The sequence below is a fragment of the Penaeus monodon genome, chromosome 29 (assembly GCF_015228065.2).
Source record: "Penaeus monodon isolate SGIC_2016 chromosome 29, NSTDA_Pmon_1, whole genome shotgun sequence".
Classification (NCBI taxonomy): domain Eukaryota; kingdom Metazoa; phylum Arthropoda; class Malacostraca; order Decapoda; family Penaeidae; genus Penaeus; species Penaeus monodon.
The window spans coordinates 4,198,559-4,198,869 of record NC_051414.1 but is presented as its reverse complement, the minus strand read 5'-3'; positions in this window follow the sequence as shown (position 1 = coordinate 4,198,869).

Sequence of the window (311 nt, the reverse complement as noted above, 5' to 3'; positions counted from 1 at the left end):
GAGCACGAAAGTCTTAAAATCACACAAAACATAGCAATCACATACGAATGCAAATAATCCTGGTAGAAATGATTATAAAATGATAGTTGTAAAAAAAATAATGAATGCTAGTGATGACAAAGTTTTTAGTTATAATAAATGATATTCACAACGATAAGAATATTGATGGAATTAGAGTAGTCGATGATGTGATATTAAAAAATAATATAATAAAAATAATTACTAATCTAATACTGATAATGAAGTAAATGTGATTTGTGAACTATCAAAAAAGACACTCACAGAAAATTCGGGTATTTTTAAAGACATTA